Genomic DNA, 24,568 nt, shown 5'->3' on the forward strand with positions numbered 1-24,568 from the left:
TCAGGATTCCGTATTTGGCACACATGCCTGTTCCTTTATTATTCCATTACAAGTGCCATAAAAAATTGTCAGAAACAAAAACAGGCCGATAACAGAGGCAACAAACAAAAGAAACACGCTGTAGAAGATTCAAAAGTTCAATACTCAGCGATGGACAGAGAAAACAGTGGGGTATTTATACAATCAGACCAGGTGCAAACAATCAGTAACTCGGAGAGCTGGAATGCCTTAGCATCACATGATCAGCAGAAGTTCAGCATTTAATCCGGTGTGAGGGCATGCTGGGATTCAGAGTCTTTGTTGTGTAGAATAACAGCATCCGGATTGACAATATTGCCTATGAATTATTAATAAACCCCATAAAGTTCTTGAAATGAGAAATCGCCGCGAACATCTCAACATAAAATACTAAATTATACTATAAGGGCTCCAAATGACTCAACAGTCCTTTGGTCCAAAGGATCACAAGTTTAAATCTCGGGTCATGCTGCTTCTCCATCAGCAGCCAGAATCCGAGAGAGTAAACTAGGTCATGCTCTCTCTGTGTGGGTTGAGGGCGCTCTCTCCCTTCATTGCTCCCGTTGTAATTCTGCCAGCTGATGTATCGGAGACTTGTTATTTAAGTTGTGTGCTTTGGGTCATTGTCTTGTTGGATTGTCCAGAGCACTCTGGAGAAGGTTTTCCTCCAGGATATCTCTGTACTTGGCCACAATAATTTTTTCTTCAATTGCAACCAGTCGTTCTGCCCCTGTTTCACTGTTGGGATTGTATTGGGCAGGTGATGAGCAGTGCCTGGATTTCTCCTACACATACCCCTTAGAATGAGTGTCAAAAATTTAAATCTTCATCTCATCAGACCAGAGAATCGTGTTGCTCATAGTCTGGGAGTCATTTACATGGGCTTTTTTCTATGTCTGTTTATGTCTGAGAGGCTTCCATTGGACCACTCATAAAGCCATAAAGCCCCGACTGGTGGAGGACTGCAGTGATAGTGACAGTTGACTTTGTGGAACTTTCTCCAATCTCCCTATACTGCATCTCTGGATCTCAGCCACAAAGATCTTTGGGTTCTGCTTTACCTCTTTCACCAAGGATCTTCTCTTACGATTGCTCAGTTTGGTTTGGACGACCAGGTCTAGGAAGAGTTCTGGTCGTCCTAATCTTCTTCCATTTAAGGATTATATATATAGGAGTCCACTGTGCTCTTAGAAACCTTGAGTGATGCAGAAATTCTTTAGGAACCATGGCCAGATCTGTGTCTTTCCACAATTCTGTCTCTGAGCTCCTTGAGGTCAGAAAAATGTAAAGGGGTCTGAATACTTTCTGTACCCACTGTAAACCTGACTATGGTCGGATCCCAAACCCTGGGAACCTGAAGCCTTACTAAAGAGTAAAATGCATACAAATGGTGCATACAATGGAGGCTGGTTGATAGATGACCTAGATGATAGGAAATTTGGACATTTTCAAATTGTCCATCCTGCTCTTAACGATTCAACCCATCTCAAAGAAATTTGAGTCTTTGAATGCATCAAAGGTGCAATCAAGCAATCTCTCACCAGGAGGTACACTACCCAAATACAGCAATTGTGATTCATTTTGAAGGGCAGCGGGGGAGGCATTTTTTTTCTTTTATATATCTTTTACTATCAATGAGCGTACATTGGTCGTTTCCATTCCGGTTTGGGTCAGTTTAGGGTTATTAGTGTGCGGAGCTGCGGGGCCGGCGCTGAGCTGATTGATTGTGAAGGGATGCGGGCTGGAGACACAGGTGCTGTATTGCCTGTTGTGGGCATTGTGTGAATGTTAATTAAATGCGTGGCGCATCCAGGAGCTTTGGTTGGTAATCCTTGTTTAATTGTGTGTGCATGTGTTTGTGTGTGTGCGCGCGTGTGTGTGTGTGTGTGTGTGTCCTGTGACTGATGCAAGCCTGGCTATAGCGATTACAGGCCTATTGCATGTATTTGATGGAAAATGTGGGGAAATGAGGCCGCGCTTGGGGAGGTTTTGTCATGTGTGTGACTTTAACTGTGAATTTCTGCGTGTGTGTGTGTGTGTGTGTGTGAATGCATGTGTGTGTGTGTGTGTGTATGTGGTCACAGCTTGTTTGCTTGTTTTTGTGCTTTGCCAGTGCAACCCACATAGGAATGGGACCAGAGTTACCAAAACCTGAACAGAAAACAGCTGGCGTTAAGTGTAACCGAGCACTGGTGCATGTGAGTGTGTGTGTGTGTGTGTGTGTGTGTAGAAGTAACAAGCATGCTCAGTGAATACATCCCTTCTTATAGGCTGCTGATTTCCTGCGAGGGAGAAGAGCGCCTGAAATGGATGTCAAGATAATGAGGCACACTGTTAAAGCGATTCGTGAACGTGTGTGTGTGTGTGTGTGTGTGTGTGAGAGGAAGCCCTTTATACTGATTTTCTCCCTGCGCTGTAAGCCTACATATTCTCATATTCTGTGCAATAACGGGGGGATTGAGCTGTGCATATACGTTCACGTCTGTGCATCCAGGTGTGTAGAAGCAGGTGGCAGCTTGTGGAGCTCCTGGATTGGCTGAAGAAAAGCCATGAAGAACCCTGCTGAGAAATCCAGCTCACGGCAAGCTTTGGCTGACAGCAGGTTTCAGGTTGTCTAAGCTGGTCTTTGATGGTCAAGGTGGCTAAAAAGCTGGTTATGTAGAGGCAACACAACATACCCTACCCAGCGTACAGCATAACACACTGCACAGGCAGTATATTCACTTATTAACACACACAAAAAAAATATTTGGAACCCAAATCGAACCTGAAAATGTTATTAAAGACTCTTGAGAGTCAACTAGAAGAAATGTGAGTCTTCGAACGCACCACAAAGGCAGTCAATCATCTTTCACCAGGAGGTACGCTACCCAAATCTTGTATCTGCGAGCCTTTTCATAGGGTATTGGGGGAGGCATTTTTCTTTGCATAATATGTTCTGTCCATTTCTTCTCCAACGTGAAAATGCTGAGGCCTGGCTTGATTAACGCAACTCTTTGATTAAAAGTTTTTTTTTTTTTTTTTTTTTATCCACAGCCACAGATACAAAAGAAAAGTTTACTAATTTAGTCTGTGATCCTATACAACTGCATTTAATGAAATGAATGAATTACAAGTGTGGTCAAAAAGTGTGTTTCACCAAGCTTCTGTTTCCAACCACCTCCACCAAACTACCCCGCGATATATACCCTTTGCCCTGATGACGAGACCACAGGTGCATCACCACAAAAAAAGCATAATTAAACATTACAAAAATACATAATTCATTATTACAACAAAATATATAATTTAAACTCAAAACAAAACATTTAATGTCAGTTACTTTGCCACAAATTAAAGAATAAAAATGTAATAGGAATGGCAAATGGCTATAACATAATACAATATTAGAGTGAAAGGATACGTTTATTGGGGAAAACTGTACTGTACTGTTCTGTAATTGAACGGAGGCTCTAATACCCTGTTGGAGCCTGTAGCTTGGATACAAGATGAGCTACAGCATTTGTTGGCCATGGAGGTACAGTATACAGGTTTTCGTATGGCCTCCTGCAGCACATTAATCCACAGATGTTACAGCTGGGCCTGTAGATCAATGAAGTTCAACTTATATAGCGCTTTTCTCATCCACACACTGGTGAGAAGCGGCAGCCAATAGCGCACAGCGTACTCTCAACCGGAAACAACCGTCCACCAGGAGGACTGCATCAGCCACTAAGGCATTTACCCAGGGCAGAGTGCCAATCCATATCTGGGCACAGTCATACATACATTTACACACACAAACTTACATACATCCACACACCAGATCAATTTAGAGTATCCAAGTTACAAGATCTCCTTGTTTTTGGACTGTGGGAGGAAACCGGAGTCCCCGGAGGAAACCCACACAAACACAGAGAGAACATGGAAACTCTGGAAACCCAGATAGGGACTATCTGGGAACCCAAGACCCACCGTTCTGCTCTATACTCGTAGGCTGCCAAAGTTGCCTTTCTTCCAGCTGCTTCTATGAATGCTTCATTGCTGATAACCCTGTAGATGTAGACCTGACAGAACAAAAAAGTGTGGAGACATTCCTAAAAAAAACCCTTTGCTGTGTGTGGGTGAGCATTATCCTGCATATATTTCTCAGAGCTGTTGGTCGTAGACTGGCATATGTAATGACTTTTCGGATCATCACACCAGCAATTTGGGAAGGGTGTTGCTTTACAGCGAAGACTACACTAATTCTTTCACCACAAGGTCTTCATACTCAAACCTGATCATCATCAGATCCAAAACAGAAGGTGATGGTGGTGGTCCATTCATCAGTCCAATTATTCCCCCCTTTAAAGTATGTCAACTAGGCAAAGTGTCTGCAAGTACATCATACAAGCAATCAAAGATCTCTCACCAAGAGGAACTGTACCCAAAATTAGTCACTGAGAGCCTCTATATGAATAAACTTGTGTCAGTTTACATCTATTTAAATAAATAAAAGCCTGCCCCATTTATACCATAAAGTAAATTATTCAGTTTAATACATGTATTTTTATGTAAAACATTTTTTTTTCTCATCTTGGAAATGTTCATATTCTTTCAGAACATCTTTTGTGTTTCAAATGTATAGAAGCACACTCACACATACACTTAACTCTTCACAAACACACCCGCACACACACACACACCATGCATACAGAGGTCAGCGTGCCGCATGCAGCACCTCCGATGTTCAGGCTGAAGTGTTTTCTTTCATCTCGGCTTTCTCTCTGAAGTAGACACCATTCAAATGCATGTAATTGATAGACGCTTCATACTGTAGGTCTGAGAGGGCAAGTGTGTGTGCGTGTGTGTGTGTGTGTGCGTGTGTGTGTAGCCTCTTTATTTCCCACGAGCTCCGGATTGGTCCCGCCAGCGCTCATGAATTTAACATATGCCTGAAGTCAGCAACAACTGAATGGAGAAAAGAGGAGGAGGAGAAAAAAAACAGAGCGAAGGAGAAGAAAAGGAGGAGAGGGGTGGATGGAGAGAAGGGCTGAAGAACAAAGGAGTGGATTGGAGCAGAGGCTGAGCGAGAAATGGGGAAAATAGTGAAAGACTTGTGAGGGTCGAACAAAGCAGACATTAATACACAGTAAGAGAGACAGAGAGAGAGAGAGAGAGAGAGAGAGAGAGATGTATATCGAGAGTAGAGTATTTCCAGTTCTCATAAACAGAACGACAGATTTGAAGAATAAACCTAAGTTTTTTTTTATTGTTTTTCACTTATATCAGAATGTCATAATAAATTAACCAATAGAAATGCTCCAAAATGCTTTGAATACCCGTCTGTAATAAAAGCATTCAGCTACCTTAAGTTGCGCGATTTCTAACTGAAACAGATGTGCAAACACACTCACATGCAGCTTATCATCTCTATCTCCATGTAGAGATGGGTTGCCAATAGAATAGGACTCTCTAGAGCAGATAATAATCATGAATCTACTAGCACCATGCTAATGGTAATGCCAGGTATGGGTTAGAGGGGTATAATCCCCCAGCATTAATCTGTGGAGCAGTGGAATTGTGTTGTCTGGAATTATGGCGGTCAATCTAATCCTGACCTTCAAAAGGCTCTTGTTGATGATTGCAACCAAATCCTTACTGCAATGCCCCAGAATCTAGTAAAAACCCTTTTTAATATCCTTGAATTCTTATGAAACCATATCGTCTCTGTCCAATAAAAAAAAAAAGACTTATCTCCATTTTTGTTGATTTTTAGTTTACTAAATAATTTGAACAAACAAACTGTCCCTTATACTGTGCCAAATTTTCTTGATGAACGGACCAATAGAAACTCTTCAAAATTATCTGGAATAAACTCTTTTTACATTGACTTTCTTTGAAAGTTTACAAGGTTTTTTCTCTCTCCTGTAAAGTTGCTGTTTTGGAGATGTTTTTTTCATTGGACAGACATAATCGATGATATGTCCATTTGTAGTGACATATTTATATTATATATATATATATATATATATATATATATATATATATATATATATATTGTGTTATAATTGTATGATGTATGGACCAATAGAAATTCTCTAAAATTATTTTTTTTTTTTCCTTTTCCTGTAAACGTGCTATGTTTTTATTTTTTCGTGACAATAGAAATATGCATATGGGGCATATAAGACTGCATTCAGATCTCAGAGACAGTGTATGTGTGTGTGTATGTGTGTGTGTGTGTGAGTGTGTGTCCTTGCTGAGTGTGTCTGGATTTTGCTGTTGCAGGCATATTTACGAACAATAGCTGCTTTTGATTGGTCTGACGTTAGAGCTTGAAGGAAGCCCCTTGTCTGTTTGGTGTGTGTGTGTGTGTGTGTGTGTGTGTGTGAGAGACTGGATCAGACATTCCACTCCACAGACCAACGCACATTCCTTCATCTGACACACACTCCTCTTCACACTCCACCACACTGTGTTTCACTAGCACGAGTGCTGGCAGTGCTGTTACTGTCTGACCTAACCCCTCTCTTTCACTCTCTCTCTCTCTCTCTCTCTCTCACTCTCTCTCTATCTGTCTCTGTCTCTCTCTCTCTATCTATCTATGTCTCTCTACTCCCTCCTCAAACCTCTCTCTTCTCAAAACTGTTCACGGTCTCTCGGAGCTGGACAGCCATGGTGAGAAAAGGTTGGAAGCAGGATACAAGTAAAGCGGGAATGATGTCAGTTAGTTGTCAATTCAGCGAGATGCTTGTCCAGGTGTTGCGCCGATTTTTTCTTCCCTGACAGAATCTGACTCCCTTCGAATGGAAGTGTGTGTGGCCAACAGCAGAATAAGTGTCACAGATTCCCATTGGATTTATTTTATTTCTGTTTACAAATAAAGGTTAATCTACAGTTACAGTAGATACAGCAATCACTAATGTAATCTGTTGTACTCATTCTACTGTGTGACACACCTGCGCATTAAGGGAAGACAGATTTCAGCACAACACCCCTTCTATTCCGTCTTTTGTCAATTGTTAAATGGGTGATGATAGCCAGCCTCAACTCAATGTAATTTGTCACATTGTCTGGACCCTCTAAAAAAAGATTTTTTACACTGTAGACAAATCAGACTATAGTTAAAAAAGATCAAGACCGAGACCATCTGTTTTATTCTGATAAAATTTAGAAACATCAGAAGTAAGGAAGGTATGAAACATCCTCAGTCTAGTTTGTTTAGAGTGTAAAAACATTTTATTGGGTGGTTCAGCTTTAAAACTAATTACTGGAAGTTTGATTCAGGTTATCTTCCCTCATCAAACTATAGAAGAAGACGAAGAACTGGTGCCCACTGTAAAGGAATCCGAAAGTGTAAGGGAGGCAGAATTCGATACAACACCTGATAAAAGCATTTTGCTAAATTAATAACACTCTGATATCCAAGACATGCTGTTCTACAAACCAATCAGGAGATGGTTAAGGATAGTTGATAACGACAGGATGTAGTGAAGTTCTTTAGCGGCTTTCGTCACTAAGCAAACCATCTTGGTCTGAACTTTCAGATGTAAAAATCCTAAAATCCCTAAAATCTGATTTTATCTGTTCACATTAAAAAACACATTTTATTAAGAATCTGATTTAAAGTAGATCTATCCAGAATCTATCCAGATTTGAAACCCATGTGAACAGCAGGTGTAAACAGGCTCTGAACTCAAATAAAGAGAGAGGCTGGATTGGGTGTAGCTTTGCTGGCTGTGTGAAGGAAGACAAGAACGGTTAAACTGATGATGAAAAATGGATGAATAAGGATGAAAGAATGATGAAAGGATGGAAGACCTGCAAGGAAGGGAAGGAGGGGGAGGAACGTAGGAAAGATGCAAGGGTTCAAAGTGTAAAGCTAGCACATGAGCGTGTGTGTGTGTGTGTATGAGTGTGTGTGGCTCGGTGGGATTCTCATCATTATCCTGATATCTATAAATATCAGGCTTTCTTTTCTTTATTTATTTTCAGTTTCTGGGTCACACACTTCGCGCCTGGATCTCACAAGCCAATTCTCTCTCACACACACACACACACACACACACACACACACACACACACACACACACACACAATCTGACACGCACACATACCAGTACAGGTAAACAGGAAATGAGCCAGCTATGCACTCTAACACACTTTATAACCCTATAAGGTGCAGTTATTGCCTGCATTTTAAGAAGCCTGGTGTAATTTTACATAAATAACATTGAACTCTTGGGGCCCTATTTTACCGATCTACAGCGCATCAGTCAATTGCGCTTCACGCAGCTGAATTAAGGGCGTGTTGGTGTGTCTTTGGTATTATGAGGGCACAAAAAAAATACGTGTTGCACAGTGCAAAATGCGTAAAAGGCATGTACTAAATCTCCTAATTACTCATGGGTGTGTTTTGGGCGTGACGTAAAATAAACCAATCAGTGTGCCACTTGTCATTAATTTTAAGAGCCAGGTGAGCTCTGACTTTGGCGCATTTGTGTCTTAACAGTGCAGCGCTTTGTGCAGGGTCTCAGCAGAGGATACTGACCTGCGTGTTCACACTGTGAAGGTACACCAGCAGCTTATTTAAAGGGAGAGCAATGTTACTTTACTCTTTATTCTGTTTATTGCTGAGGTTATAGTGTTAATGGTTAAAATGTGATTGGGCTGCTGACTGTTGACTGTTGTCAAGGTTTAAATCAGTCAGTGGCGCACCTGTACTGTATTTCCCACCACAAGATAGAAACACGCAAGGTATTTGACATAGATATAGTCCTAAACTCCTAACCTGCTATTATCGGTGAAGGCACAATACACGTTAGAGCTTGAAAATAGATTGTTGATGGGGTGTAACATTGCAACGAACATTGCAATGCACCTTGCACACGATGTATGATAGGGCCCTTAGTAATCAAACCAAACAAAGTGCCTCACACACATGGCCAGCTACACCACTGACTGTAAATCGTCGCTGTCCACTTGTAAACAACTTGTAAACTTTCAATGGAAGTCAATGTAAAAAGAGGGTTTTTCTGGTTATTTTGAAGAGTTTCTATTGGTCTGTTCATCAAGAAATGTTGGTACAGTGTAAGGGACAGTTTGTCTGTTCAAATTAAAAATGGAGATAAGTGTTTTTCATAGGACAGCGACGTTTTGATGAGTTCTTTCCCTCCAGTTCAACACAAATAAAGCCAAGATTTTCCACCATGTTGTCAAATGTGAAACCAGATCTGCTCAGTAAAAACTGGAGGCAGAGACAGAATTGATAGCTGCCGTTGATTTTGAGAAACACACTGCCAGAAATGCTGGTGAGGAGTGAAAATGCTGGGAAGCATCGCATATAGCAGTCAGTCACCCCTAGTAGTGACATGTGGAACATTAACAGTTCATTGATGTGCAGAACATCCTGCTGCTACAATGGCATTTTCCAGCAGGGAAAACCACACACAGCAAGGGTTTGCCTGGACTTCTTTGGTCTGTTTGGTCTCCACATTTATACCAGCTGAGTATTTATAGGAGCAGCTGAAGGGAAGTCAGCTTCTGCAACCTATGAGTGTAGAGCAGGATCTACAGACCCAGCTGCAACATTTGTGGGTAAATATGCTGCAGTATACCATGTGGAACCTGTATGTTTCCATGACCAACTGTATCTCATCTTGCATCCAGGCTTGAGATCTCCTTTCAATTGTACAGTTTTCCCCAGTAAATGTATCCCTTCACTCTAATACCGTAATCATTGTAATATAAATCCTAGAGCTTTTTCTTGGGTCGTTATTTTTCATACAGTTAGTTATTATATGTACATATAAATACAGTATGCAGACACATTTTTTTTTTTGGATTTAATATGAAGTAATGAAGCAACTGAGGTTAAAAAAAAAAAACTTCACATATTTGTATATTAAATTAACCATTAACAAATTATAGTTTTTTTCATGAGCTCAATTGAAAAAAAAACCCACACAATTATACTATGTACTAAATATCAATGTCAATCACATCCCCTAAACCTGGCAATAAAGAGCTGAAACAGACACCAGCCTTCCAAAACTGGGTTCATTTGACAGTATAATGATCTGATATTGTGTTTTTTTATCTTGTTAATTACATCAGCATCAACAAATCCTGTATATTTCAGCCCACTGTTAAAGTAAAGCAGGAACAGCCAGTGTGCATTCTAGTTCAAAGATGCAGAAATAACACTCTATTATGTATGATTTGCTTTGATTGATGACACAGTGATGATCACAGTGAAATCTCAGAGGACGTGTAAGGGTTAATGTCTGCGCGTCTGCTCCAGCGCTCTATTTCCGCATGTTAGCTCTTCCGCTGAGCTGCGCGTGTATCTGCGTGTTTGTGGCAGACATTTACAAAGCAGAGTGTGTGAACTTTATTTATTGGAGACAAAGCAAATGCATTCATCCATCCTCAAATATCAGTCCACTATAACAGTAAAGGTTACCCATCTCCGCTCCCCTACACAACAAGAGCATCCTCTAATATCTAAAGGTTACTGTCATCAATAGCAAATTAGAAGTGATCCGAGTGTCTACTGTAATCTCTTCTATACGTTTCCCCCACTGGGAATGTCATAAACATTACTGTTCATAGAAAATTATAGGGACACAGGTATTGGGATGCTTAGATTATCACTGTGTTGAGTATTAAAACAGTGTTTTACGGTGGAGTAACTGTATCTGCTGTACAGATTTGATTGCATTCAGTGACAAGAGCCTTGAGTGAGGTCAGGACAATGTTTGGAGGTATCCACCCCACCTCATCCCCAACAACCTACCTTATTTAATAATTAATAATAATAATAATAATAATAATAATAATAACAATAATGCAAACTCACTCCGACGCCTTTCTGTATATTCAATATAAACTCCACCGCACATTCAAAGAAAACGCCATATTTGCAAGGCAAACCCAGATTTGAGTTAGCTCTGAAGTAGTCGCAGAAAGTCAGCTGATTTGAGAGCGATATTTTTTAGTAAAACACGCTTCCTGTAGAAATTGCTAACTGCGAAAGAGAACAAAGTCGCAAATCTCTTTCGTGAAACAAGCCCCAGGGTTCGATCACTCGTAAGGAGCAGTGTGTTTATTTATTTATTTATTTATTTCCTGTCTTCTTGGGTTTACCCATAGACTGTGTATAGCAGGACAGAGCATCGTCTCTCAGAAGTGAAGCCACCACAGGTCGGGGCGCCCCCTGCTGTTCGGTTGCAGAAAGCTGTGTAACCCCATCCCATCCCAACCCATCCCCATAGGTTTCAATGGCAAAACAGAACAACTTTCAATCACGTTTTTTTTTTCTAATAGACTGTAATTCTATTACATTATTAAATAAAACAGCTAGTGTAACCTCAGCTTATATTGTCAAATTTGTATATCCCCACAGAATTCGTTTTTTTAAAACGTCATTCAGCTCTATTCAAAAAGGTGTGGTTATTGTAAAAAGGGCCAATAACAGACCGTCAGGTCCACTCTGCTCCGCTCCTCTCTGCAGCCTGTGACCTCGAGACAACCCTCGGGGGCGGGGTTATTTAAATGAGTAGGCTGTCTCTCCACAGTCTTTCTCCCTCCTCTGGTCTCTACTGCGCAGACTCGGGTTTCAGGATCGCCAACATGGCGGCAGATTTTGGCTTCATTTTTATTCAATGAATGGGAACGACAACACGGCTTCCTTCTTTTTTTACAGTCTCTGGGTTTACCTGCTTTGAGATCAACTGTTCACTCCAACCCTTTGGGCTGGAGAGCTACTAGTCTGTAGCACCCCATCCTATTTCACTTCATTTTACCGCACCTCCACTTGTGGCCCGCCACGTAATGACTTGGAAAGTATCTGGACTAACTGAATTGCCAACCCCTGGTTTAGGGTAAATGATTTGGACTCAGGTTTAGGGTTATGGTCATGTTTAGGGATAAAAATAGGCCCATATTTAGGGTTTACGTATGTTTTATACTACCAGTTTTATCCTTTTGTCCAGTTGGGTTAGCAGTAGCACCAGGTTAAGTGTTATTCCTGGGTTTAGAGGTCCATGCACAAGACACATGCATAAACAGTGTCACACTTCCTGGTTTGGGTTAAAAATAGATGTTAAATGTGTGTGTGGGAGTGTGTGGGAGTGTGTGAGTGGGTGGAAGAGAGTGGGTAAAAGAAAGAGAGTGAATGCACTTACAAGATAGCTGCACAGTGCGGTGCACAAATGTGATTTATAACCTAAAATACACTAAAAGACAGAACTAGGCCAGCGCCGCAGCGAGGAACATCTCAATACGAGCTAGGCCACTGCTACAGTTACACCTCAGAGTGTGTGTGTGTGTGTGTGAGTGTGTGTGTTTATGTGAACACTGTATTGCCATCTTTTTGTGCTGCCATACATTTACTGTATTGGTGAAACATATAGAGACAGTTTGTAGGTTTCTAGTTGCAGACTAGCCCATTCATCACTTACTGTATGATAGACCACCAAGCAAATATTGTTGGGGGTGGTGGTCAGTTCTCGGCAGAGTGGAGACACTGGCATAGTCGTGTTTATGGTAGGTAGTCGGTAGTGTATATGACCACTGGCCACTTTATCCAGACTCATATTGGTACCATCTACTCCAAATCTGTGTTTTTGGAAACAATCAAGCAGAACATGATCAGTTTGTAACATTGGCAATATGCTAACTGGTCTCTCCTTGTGCTTAGACCTATCAGTCTGCTCTGTGGGCGGGATTTACATGCTGATTGGTCTGTTTGCAGCTCCATATCAGAGAGTTGCAGTACAGTTCCAACAAATTCACTATCACTGCCTGTATTGATCATAATAATTAAATAACTGGTACCACTTTAAAATAAGACTACTTTAATAAAGGGTTTATAAATGGTTTACAATTAGTTTATTAATGGTTACTAATTAGGTTGTAAATGCCTTAAAAACATTAATAATCAGTTATAACACATTCGTAGAAAGGGCAACAATGACCTGTTATTTGCCAAATAGTGAACCCACAGCCATCTATACTGTTGCCCTTTCTACGTATGTGTTATAACTGCATATTAATGTTTTTTTAAGGCATTTCAAACCTAATTAGTAACCATTAATAAACTAATTGTAAATCATTTATAAACCCTTTATAAAGGTAGTCCTATTTTAAAGTGGTACCAAATAACTATACACTGTAAGCCTGGATAAGTTGAATTTACTTAAAAATTAGAGGAAACCAGCTGCCTTGAAAAAGTAAGTAAAAGTAATGGGTAATGAAAACTTAAGTTAGTGTAGCCAGGTGGTGAATTGAGAATACACCTTTAAAATGTGTGTCTGTAACTTTAAGAAACACAATCAGAAGTGTTGTCACCCTTAGAGAGGAAAGGGAGGAGCTAAGAGCATGGTAGAGAAGGAGGCTCAAGCTGCAGTGAATGGTGGTGCTCCATTTTAGGATCCATCCAGAGCCATCCTAATGAAATAAGAGGTAAAAATCAGGAAATACTGAACAATATAAGGTTTAGTTGGCCTATAACAGTAGTAGATGCCTATATTGCCTTTCTAAACATGTATTTTGAATGAATCACAACCAGATGCGGGCAGATGGCATTGTTTCTGTGGGGTAGTGTGCTCCTCATGTTCAAGCGATGTATTTTTCTGGGTTACAGAAGCTGTTTGTCCAAGTTCTCTTAAAGAAATGCTCAAATCTTTGAGTTGAGTAAAGCTGAGTAAATCGAGGTGAGCTTAAAAACAAATATAAAAAGAGCTCTGTTAATGGTATTAAGGTGGTATTAATGTTATTTATCTATTTTCTGTAATTAGTGCCACTACCAAATACTGTACTGTGTTCTAAGCTAGGGTTTTACAGTGTATTCATTTTATTTCTATTGTTTTGAGTAAACATAAATCAGAATAAAATACCCGAAAAACTAATTATTTTGTCATTTGGTGTGCGTCCTTTCCCCGGTGACATTAGCATAACTTAGAACATCAAGTCATTGCAACTAAAGGGGAAGTTGACTTAACTTTTTTTATTTTTGTCATACTGTAAGACCGGATAAGTTGAGTTTACTTAACATTTTTAAAGGCAGATGGTTTGCTCATATTTTTTTTTTAAGTCAAGAGGAATTAAAACTTGAGTTAGCGTTAATTAAAAAAAATAAGTTGTAACAACTAAAGTGGAACTTGATTTATTTGTAAGGTTGCCCAGGGGGAATTACTACACACTGATGGTAAATGTTAGTCAAAAACTGTTGGACACACCCAGTATGCAAATAGATTGTGACAGAAGCCAATGGAAAAGAAGCTGCCAATGGAAACAGACTAAACTCAGTTATTATAAGTTGGTTCAACTCAAAGATCTCAGTTTGAATGTATATATGTGCCCACAAATGTTCAACTAACTCCAAATAGTTCCAATTTTATGTAAAACAGACTTAAATCATTTGAGTTCAAACAACGTATGTGTTTACAGTGCGGACTTGTTAAGGCAAAATTAGATAGACAGACAGACAGACAGACAGACAGATAGATAGATAAAACCTTCTAAGCTTTCAATGGAAGTCAATGTGAAAAGAGTTTATTTTTTAGGAAATTTTGCAGTATTTCTCTTTGGTCCGTTCATCAAGAAATTTTGGCACAGTGTAAGGGACAGTTTGCGTGTTCAAATTACGTAGTAAACTAAAAATCGTCAAAAAATTGGCATACTTGTTTTTCATTGGACAGCGACGATATAAAATATGCATGAGGTTGATTTGGGGCTCCATCTTTCTGGTATTCAAGTAAAGATTACAGACCATCTGCTGTTTCTCAAGACTAGTTTCTGATCTCAGAGCTGCTCTTCTCCAGATATTTTTGGATGTTGCTCCAACTCTCAACATAGCAGTGACACTGGCATGTGTAAAACCCCATCAAAACCACTGTCCCACATACTCCCCCATACGTACCATCACCTCAATAATACAGTATCTGGACAACAGTGGCTCTACCAGTGATAAATGGGAAGATGATAAACTGGCTGATACAGTGTGTGTTTGTGTGTGTGTGTGTGTGTGCTCTCTGTTTGTTTTGATGTGTTTAATATATGGCAGTGTTGTGGCGTACAGGGTTGTCTGGAACATTTTAATGAGTTCAGTCAGGGTACAGCACACTCTTTCTACACTCTCCTCACTGACGCCTGTCCAGCCCTGCAGGCTATAATTATATACACAATCCGAGATTGTCCGGTAGAGGAGGTGGGGTCTGCATATTTTTCCAAAGTACCTTAGTTAGCAATCAGAAACACTATGAAAATTTTACTTCTTTTGAGCTTCTTTACACCAGTATAATTAATCCAGTTACAAAAAAGAATGCATTTTCTTCAATTAACATCTACAGACCACCAGGGCCCTATTTAGAATTTTTAAAAGAATTTAGTGATTTTGTCACAGACTTAGCAGTAAGTAATGATAAAGTGATTATAGTTGGAGACTTCAACATTCATTTCGAAAAATTGGATGATCCATTAAAAAAGGCATTCACATCGATTTTAGACTCAGTTGGTATTATTCAAAATATAACAGGACCTACTCATTACTGTAATCATACTCTGGATTTAGTTTTGACCCTGGGTGTGAGCATAGATAACCCGAATATTCGTTCTCAAACCTCCGCAATTTCAGATCATTACCTTATTTCATTTAAATTACATCTTAGTCATAATATACGTACATCCCCTAGCTACTCTGTAAAACGTTCAATTACGCCTTTTACAGCCCAACAATTTACAGATAAGCTTCCAGACTTATCAACTCTAATGTACTCTCCTGTAGACCCAGTAGAACTAGACAAACTAACCGAAGGTTTAGAAAATACCTTTCGCTCTACCTTAGATGTTGTAGCACCCCTTAAACACAAAATAGAGAGACAGAAAAAGCTCGCACCGTGGTACAATGATCAAACTCGTACCTTAAAGCAGTTAGTACGAAATTTAGAGCGTAAATATCGATCAACTAAACTGGAAGTGTTTCACTCTGCGTGGAAAGACAGTCTTGTTAAATATAGAAAAGAACTTAATAAAGCCCGCTCAGCATATCTGGCCTCACAGATCGAGATAAATAAAAATAATCCTAGAGTTCTCTTTAGTGTTATTTCCAAATTAACTAAAAACCAGGCAGGTACTGAACCTCAGATTCCAGCCATTTACACCAGCAACGATTTTATGGACTTCTTCAATAGTAAAATTGAAAACATTCGGGATAAAATTAAACAGATAAATATTACATCCTCTCTGTCATCTGGTCTGGCTGATCTAGAACAAAACTCTGTTACTGAAGTTAGGTTGGAAGTCTTTAACCCACTTCCACAGCTAGAACTAGAGAAAATTATCTCCTCTTCAAACAGCACAACCTGCACACTTGATGCTGTTCCCACAAAATTACTAAAACAGGTACTGCCAGATATAATTAAACCTCTGTTAATGATAGTAAACTCATCGCTCGCCCTGGGCCATGTACCCAAAGCCTTTAAAACAGCTGTAATTAAACCTCTGATCAAGAAACCAAATCTTGATCCTAGTGTACTGTCTAACTATAGACCTATTTCAAACTTACCCTTTATTTCTAAGATTTTAGAAAAAGCTGTAGCCCAACAACTTTGCTCTTACCTGCAAAGAAACCAGATCTATGAAAAATTTCAATCTGGATTTAGGCCTTATCATAGCACTGAGACAGCTTTAGTTAGAATAACAAACGATCTACTTATAGCCGCCGACCAAGGCTGTGTTTCCTTACTCGTACTTCTCGATCTGAGCGCAGCCTTTGATACAATAGATCATACTATCCTTTTAGAAAGACTAGAGAACATGGTCGGTGTAACCGGAACTGCCTTAGCATGGTTTAAATCGTACTTAACCGATCGCTATCAGTTTGTGAGGATAAATGATATGTCTTCCAGTTATACCAAGGTAAGATATGGAATTCCACAAGGCTCTATATTAGGACCGTTATTATTTACATTATATATGCTCCCACTGGGCAAAGTTATTAGAAAACACAATGTGAATTTTCATTGTTATGCGGATGACACGCAGCTCTTCATATCAGCCAAACCTGATGACAGAGTGAGATTAAAGAAAATCGAGGATTGTGTAGAAGATGTAAAATCATGGATGTCGCACAACTTCCTCCTATTAAATAGTGATAAAACAGAAGTTCTCCTATTAGGCCCCAAAGCTGCTAGAAATAAATTATCAGACTTAATGCTAAATCTGGCTGACTTCTCAGCCACCCCTGGTTCAGCAGCTAAAAACCTTGGAGTTATCATAGATTCAGATCTAGCATTCGATAAACACATATCTAATGTTACTAGAACAGCTTTTCTACACCTCCGTAACATCGCCAAGCTAAGAAATGCCCTATCACTGCATGACGCAGAAAAATTAGTACATGCCTTTATTACCTCAAGGCTAGATTATTGTAATGCGCTACTGTCTGGATGTTCCGGCAGTAACTTAAATAAACTTCAGCTAGTTCAAAATGCTGCAGCCAGGGTCCTTACTAAAACGAGAAAATTTGACCATATTAGTCCAGTACTATCAGCACTGCACTGGCTTCCAGTCAAATTCCGCATAGACTATAAAATTCTCCTGTTAACGTATAAAGCCCTACACGGACTCGCTCCTGAGTATTTACAAGACCTCATCTCCTGTTATGAACCACCGCGATTACTCAGATCTCAGGGTGCTGGTTTATTAGTAGTTCCTAAAATTCAGAGGAGCTCTGCAGGAGGAAGAGCTTTCTCTTATAAAGCGCCTCAACTCTGGAATAATCTCCCCGAATATGTTCGGGACTCAGACACAGTCTCAATCTTTAAGTCTAGACTGAAAACTTACTTGTTTAGTTTAGCTTTTGGTAATTAATGTTTTTCCCTTTAGATAAGGCTGCAGATCCAGGGGTTCATGGACAGAGGAAATTGTGGTAAACTGAGATGCTGGTGCTGTTGTTCTCCCACTGCACACGGTCACTCAGGTTTGTGGACGGTGGAGTGGGTGGATGCTGGTGTTTCAGGGTGCCTCCATGTCTATGTTACCTTCTGGCTCTCTGCCTTTAGTTAGGCTGTTTTATTCAGTTCTGCCGGAGTCACTAGCCACACTCTGATAATGTTTTAATATTCTCAGTTTTGCATAAATCCAGTCAAAACTAATTCCATCTCTCTGCTTTCCTCCGAGTTACTGACTGCCCACCTGTCTGACCCGATACCGATGTTGGACCCTCAGGCTCTCGCGTCTCCTGTCCGGCCAGACTGATGGAAGTTTCTGAAGTCAGCTCTTCTCCACCACCACCACAGATCAGCTGCTCATCGACCATCTTACTCTCCACTACAGATTACATCCAAGCCATTAGTGGCGCTATTACACTCCTGAGTACATAAAACCTATATGGATGTATAAAAGACTTTTTAAATTTCTATTTAAAAGCCGTTTGACCAGTGGTAGGATGGTCCCCCCTTTAATGTGAGTCTTGGTCCTCCCAAGGTTTCTTCCTCCTCCTGCAGCTCTGAGGGAGTTTTTCCTTGCCTCCGCGCTCACTGGGGGTTCTGTATTCTGTATTTTCTATGTGTAATGTTTTGCCTGATTCTTTGTCCTGTAATCATGTTTCTGTAAAGCTGCTTTGTGCCAACACCTGTTGTAAAAAGCGCTATACAAATAAATTTGATTTGATTTGATTTGTTTCTCTGCCTATTTGTCTGTTTGTCTCTCTGTTTGTCTGAAGCAATAATGATTATTTTGGTATTCAACTAATCTGGCAGTTATTTTTTCCGATTAGTCGATTAGTCAACAATTAACCCTTATGCCCTCCATCTACAGCTCCAGATGCAGGAAAAGGGCCACCTGCATCAGGAAGGATCCCAGCCACCCAGGACATGCACTTTTTTTGTCCCGCTCCCCTCAGGCCGGAGGTTGCGGAGCAAAACAACAAAACAAAACAACTAGACTTAGAAACAGCTTCATTCCAGAAGCTGTAAGACTCTTAAACTCCACCTAACAACACACTGCACTGACACTTTACAAGGACATTTACTGTTTACAAACAATGTCGATTTAAACAGCCCTGAGACACTTTATCTTCTACTGCTCTATTTCCATATCATGCTGCTATTTGCACTCTGCACACTTGCACTCTGGACTTCATGTTGCTGCTACCTGTCTACTCTCTCTATTTTTTTTTTGGGGGGGGGGGGGGGGTATTTATCTTATCTATTTTGTATATTCTATTTTGTATTGTATTCTTTATTTTATCTCTATATCTATTTTAATAACAGCTCTTGGGTGTAAACTGGGTCGTGAGATCACAATTTCGTTCCACCTCATGTACCACATGTGATGCGAATGACAATAAAATCTCCTTGAATCCTTGAATCTTTGCGCACTGTGAGTACGGCTCCTATTTCTAGCTTTCTCTGTTGTTTTAAAACAATAGTTGAATATGGGATTTTAGATGCCATTTAAACGTCCACATCATTGCCCTTTAAATATCGCTGATAATTAGTGAGGAAATATGTAATCTGTTGTGTTCGGGCACTTTTGGAGACACAGGCTAATTAACAGTTAGTCGACAATTAAAATAACGTTGACAAATTTTATAATTGACATTGACGATTATATAGACTAATCATTGCAGCCCTATTTCTCTCTCTCTCTTCTACAGCTCTGGAAAAAAAAAGAGACCACTTAAAAATCAGGAATTCTTTGATTTTAGCAAATTGAAAATCCCTGGAATATAATCAAGAGGAAGATGGATGATCACAAGCCATTAAACCAAACTAAACTGCTTACATTTTTGCAGCAGAAATTGTACCTTATGACCTTATAACACTAACGAGTCACATGACATTGGGGAGGGGAAATTTAATCAATTTCACTTAGGGGTGTTCCCACATTTGTTGCTACTGGTTTAGACATTAATGGCTGTGTTTTGAGTTTTTTTGCACAACAAATTCACATATTTATACAAACTGTACACTGAATACTTTACATTGTATTGTATTGAAAATATATAAAATATTAAAAAACATGTGAGAGGTGTACTCACTTTTGTAACATACTGTATATCTGTCTGTCTGTTTCTTTTCCTTTCTCTTGTCTAGCTGCCTGTCTTTCTCTCTGCCTTATTGCCTGCCTATCTGTAAGGCTGTCTATCTGTCTGTTTTTACCTGTCTGTCTGTCTGTTTGCATGTATATCTGCCAGACCTCTTTTACTTTATACTACCCTTGTTATTGCATGCTCATCTGTCTGTTTGTCTCTCTCTCTGTCTGACTGTCTTTATATCCTTCTACATGTCTATCTGTCTTTCTGTCTGTCGGCCTGTCTCTCTCTCTCTTTCACAGCGTGAACACAGATAAAAGCATGTAGCAGAAGCAGTTTAAGCTGAAACAGAATGAAAAGAATCGGATAAGGTGAGAAAGAGAAGAGTGCAAAGGTACATTTTTGTAAGTGTGAGAGCTTTGATGTTACCAGTGAAGTACAGTATAGAGCGGCAGGTGTGTGTGTGTGTGTGTGTATGTGTGTGTATGTGTGAGTGTGTGTGTGTGTGTAAGTGTGAGTGTGTGTGTGTAAAAGAGACAGAGAAAGAGAAAGAGAGAGAAAGAGAGATAGATTAATCTGAGAAGTGTGTGTGACTCACAATCGCCACTTTGTCTGTCAGTGTGTGAAGCATGTCTGAAGTGTGCTCACCCACACACTCTTCTCACTCTTCTAATAATGTGTGTGTGTGTGTTAAAGCCAAACCTTCGTTGGGTCTACTATTATTATTACTGATATTCTGTCCATCCATCCATCCATCCATCCTTTAACCCATCCACTCCTCCATCCCTTCATTCGTCTATCTACGATATTGATTTGAAATATGATTTAAAAAATGTAAAATTAATCACAAGAAATATATACTTAATTGTACTTAATACATATTGAGAAATGTCTAAGTATGCTGTAAGTATACTAACAGATTTATGTACTTACTTAAAATATATTAAAAGTACATTAATATTATGCTTTCATCAAATGTTTGAAAGTAAACTTTCATCATTCTTTTTTAAAAAGTACAACATAGAGTATTTAAAAACAATATACTACTATGAAGTACACTTTTAGTTTAATGTAATTCAGTATACTTCTAAAATACTTATTTCCAAAAATACTTTTGTACATTTTTAGCTGTTAATTTTTTTAAAAAAATAACTGTTACAGTAGTTAATTTAAAGTACAATGTATCATGTAACTTTTTAGAAAGCAAATTAAATTAATACTACTAATGAAAAAACACTAAAAATTGTAGTACAGTATATTAAAATATATTTTTTACACCCAACAAAGTATACTAGAAGTGTGCTACCTAAAAAAGACAGGAACAAGAAGCATATTTGTACTCTAATGTAAATAGATCACACATATTTAACATATTTTAAGGTTTCACACATGAAGTAGTATGTTTAAATGTTACTTAAGTATATTTAAAAAGTTCCATTTTAGTACAGTTAAGTACACATAGCACAATTTAGGTAAGACTTTTGTACTATTTTTATACAATTAAAGTATAATAAGTATAAAAAAAGTTGTTTCATTTTAGCACTCTTTAAATATGCTGATTATTAATGTGGCTACAAGTACAGTTTAATGCACTATTTAAGCAATAGAACACCAAAGGTCGTGTGTTATCACGACCAAATCACAGCCGTGATGTTATTCGTGATAACACACGACCTCGAGTGTTCTATTGCTTAAATACATATATATATATTGCTTTTTTTTTTTTTTTACAAAATGAATAAAGGAAATAAATTAAAGAGATTTCAGAATGAATATGCTTTAATATGGACTGTGTCTTCCACCAAAAAGTAGTTCCACAAAAACTGTAACAGAGCTGAAACTTAACTAAAGGTGTATGGTTTATACAGAATAACACCACGAAAGTTAGCTTGAAAGCAAAATTGGGAATAAGTGAAGATGGTGACGTTAGGAGTGTGAAATAACGCTAATACTCTCCTCTCCTGCTCCGTGGAGTCGTCTTCAGGTGAAAGCTCCGCATTTTTTGAGCACTTCTGCTTGTTTTGCTGGGTGGTGTTGGTTTTAGCTAGCCGGCTGGACTATGGTTAGGTTAGCATAGCTTGCTTTAGCTCAGCATTAGCTTAGCTTAGCCTGGCCTGGCTGGTTAAATTATCGTTCTGGCTGTCAGACCTGCATTAGCTGATCGATTTTCCTTCCCTTTTTTCCACAAAAGACGAGCCAGCGTTGCGGGCGAGCATGCTATGGTTGGGCGCTAGTCTGTGCTAAGCTAACGCTGCTGCAGGTGCCGCTGGTGGGGATGATACAAAACTGTACTGTGTATATATACGCCGTTACTCGGCAACGTGTGGGCGGAGTGATACAGGTTTAGTGTGGGAAGGCCGTGATGTTATCACAAATATCAGCACGGCTAGAACACTTCTCAACCAATCAGATTGTGAGGTCGGAACTAACTGTTGTATAAAGTATGATAATGCTGAGTATACTTTAATCTCCTTTTTTCCACTAGGGCACATCCAGATATAAAGTATTGAGTTACTAATAATCGTTCAATAAATTAACTCATCTATCAATCAATCAATCAATCAATCAATCTGTTATCTGTCAGTCACATCATGTGCACACTTCTGTTCCCCAGTCTTATTATCACATCGCGTAAAGTTTTATAATAAGATTAGAAATTGATTAATAAACCCAGGCAGAGTGTTGTAAGGAGTTAATGGATGGCTTCGATTTATGCCAGTGATTTCTCTGCTCTTACAGTCGTGTCAGATAGCAATTTGATAACGACAGCGGTAAGAATGCTAATGGCAATAATAACAGCTCATATAACTAAGTAATATTACTCCATAGATCACGGCGTGATTGCTCCGTGGAGGAGGAGAGGGTAATAGGACAGAACAGTGTAATGATCCTAACTGCAACTCGGGGACTGAGGCAGCTTCGTGTTTATTGAGCTAATGTGTGTGATAGGCTGATGAAATCAGGACGGAGCCCTGCGGGGCTTCACTCAGTTGCTGTGTAGGGAATCGTATAGAAGAAGGCATATTTCAGGACAGTGTGGAGGAACCCTTCTCCAAACCCTCGTAACTTTCAAGCTTTCACCTTCTCCCAGCAGCGACCATCTGGTCCAGAGACATAATACTGAACTATAACATCACTAATGACAACTAATGACAATGACAATTAAACTGCATAAAGAACCATCCAAAACTAGCTGAAACTTACAGAGGTTGGAGAATGAAGCTGAAACATGGTTTTAGACCACAATAATTTATTGTCCCGACGGACAGTTCTGGTGGAAACAGGAGGTTGAGGTACATATTGAATTCTGCCGTGATTTGGGCAGCCGTGGTTTTATGTTTTTTGGATACTATCCGGCTTAGCACCCAAACATCTCTTTCAGACAGCTTCCTCTTACAGCATCCACAGTTAATCCTGTTGGATGTGCTTCATCCTTCGTCCTTAATCAACAACAAGCTATACAATACAAATGACTATATTCACCACTGACAACTGTACAGAACACAAGCTCTACAATACAAATGACTCACAAGAAGCCTAATGTTCACCATGTCCAGAACATCGTCCACTTCTCTAAAGACTTCTCTGAGAAATTTGGGATGATGAAGCATCACACAGTGAAATCACAGTGATTTGTGCTAAGGTAAATCAGTATTCCAGATCTTTTTTTTTTTTTTAAATAACACTGTGTTCTTTGGAGAAAAGCAAAAGGGACCATCCAGACTGAAATCACGGATATTAAAAAGAGTTTATCCCGCATTTGATGGAGTAACTGTCTCTACTGTCCAGGGAAGGCTGAACCATGAAACACAAAACCAACCCCAAATTAAGTAGTGAACACTTCATTGTCTACATAAAAAAAACAAAATATGACAATACTTCTTTGTTTCTGACACACAGAAAAAAAAATCTGTAAAAGAACAATGAATTTCTGTCAGCAGGGGTGTTTACCCCTACTGCTTGAACATTGCCCGAATTGTCCCTTACATATAGGTGTCATAAACTGAATTTGCTTTTTTTTTAAATAATGCTAATTTTAGTAAATTGATAGCTTTTTCTATCATAATTTATATTATTTATATGGATAGACAAATGTGCGTGTGATTATATGTACTCTGATGGGCGTAGTGGTCGGAATTGTGAGGTGTATTCAAGTAAATCTCTTGCTTATTACTATCTTGGCAACAGAAAGAACAGGTGCACCACAGACTGAAATCAACCAAGACAACAGTCAGCTTTCAGATGTTTATTACTATATTTGCAACCTAGGCGCACCTACGTATCAACATCAGTTTTGTGGCAGAGATGAATAAATAAATTATTTCTGTTCATGAAAATTTGAATAAGCAGTGTTTTTTTATTTTTATATAGTTTTTATATGTATTAGAAATTACTTCTTTCATTGCTTGTTTATTTTTATGTACTGTAATTCCTTTTCTGACTACAAAACATATATAAAAAAATAAAAGTGTTTTTTTTGTTTTGTTTTTAATTATTGATATTTAGGATCAATCACTATGGTGAATACAACCTTTTGGGTTT

The sequence above is a fragment of the Astyanax mexicanus genome, chromosome 2 (assembly GCF_023375975.1).
Source record: "Astyanax mexicanus isolate ESR-SI-001 chromosome 2, AstMex3_surface, whole genome shotgun sequence".
NCBI classification, from domain to species: Eukaryota; Metazoa; Chordata; class Actinopteri; order Characiformes; family Acestrorhamphidae; genus Astyanax; species Astyanax mexicanus.